At 47.9% G+C, this 1,087-nt stretch overlaps 1 protein-coding gene across 1 annotated transcript in view; it reads left to right on the plus strand.

Moving 5' to 3' along the window:
• Positions 1–247: 247 nt before the first annotated feature.
• The window catches only part of LOC101861567, a gene marked incomplete in the record, with an annotated part of 59,003 nt that continues 58,163 nt past the window's right edge, over positions 248–1,087 (plus strand). Inside the window, 1 exon segment of the mRNA XM_013080374.2 lies at positions 248–826.

A 1,087-nucleotide genomic window follows, 5' to 3' on the forward strand; every position in this document is an offset into this window, starting at 1 on the left:
GGTATTGTTTTTATTGTTTGTTCAATGCGCGAAGGTGTGAAAGGGTGAGAGGACCTTATGGGAGAAGCGGCGGAGGCTTTGAAAGAGTGGGAGGATTATGGGAAGGAGGGGAGGGGCGGGGGTGGAAGGCGATGGTTCAGAAAGAAAGAGGATGGTGGAATGCTGCATTGTGTGTGCTTTCCGAACGAGTGCTTTCAACATCTATAGTGTTTCTGCGTTGGGAAGCGTCTCTTGAATCGGCCCGTACAGTGAATCAATGATAGACAAGCGAGTGTGTTTTTACCGCTACCGAACAAGGAGTGCGCGGGGTACGCTGCTTTATTAAGGTGTTCCAGCTCAATTGATCAGACCCGGCCAGCGATTCTAACCGACACAACATTACCTTTCTACAGAAATAATTGGAGTTCATTCCGCGAGCGAGTTATGATGAGAAATAACGCGCGCATTGATCATCATCCTCATCATCATCATCATTCGTCCGTCGCGATGGGGGTTGGTGCGTCCTCCTCGGCAGGTCGGGCGCGGTGCGGTGCGTCGTTGCGGTGCGTTGCGGTGCCATGCGCGTTTTCTTTAGTCGTCATCGTCTGGTCTGTGTCTGTCTGTTCGGTCCTGTCCCCCTCCCGTTCCCGCGCGCTCGTTCGTATGGCGGATGAAAACGTCGTCGCTGAAGATTTGGTGGATCCTCACAGTCAGTGCTTACTCTCACAGGCAAAGACAACTTGTCGCGGCGGTCGCGTAGAGCGCTGATCGTGCGTGAGTGAGTGAGTGAGTGAGTGAACCGGATAATGGCTCGAACTTCTTTTACCTTGCGCGCTGGGACACTCAGGTAGGGATCCTGGGAGATGAGACGGGTCGGTTTTTTAAAATTTTGTTTTTGATTTTGTTCTTTTTGTTTTGCTTTTATAGGTTTCACCTCCCGATCTGGGTGCTGTATATCGGGTTTACGGTAGATAATATTATTATTGTTTGTTCCTTTTACTTTTATACAATATAAATATGTCATCACTTGTCGGCGAGGAATTTTTTTTCTTCTGTTTGTTTTCTTCATTCTTAAAAAAATGTACAATTATTGTTTTGGTTTCGTTTC

The sequence above is a fragment of the Aplysia californica genome, unplaced genomic scaffold, assembly GCF_000002075.1.
Source record: "Aplysia californica isolate F4 #8 unplaced genomic scaffold, AplCal3.0 scaffold00083, whole genome shotgun sequence".
Classification (NCBI taxonomy): domain Eukaryota; kingdom Metazoa; phylum Mollusca; class Gastropoda; order Aplysiida; family Aplysiidae; genus Aplysia; species Aplysia californica.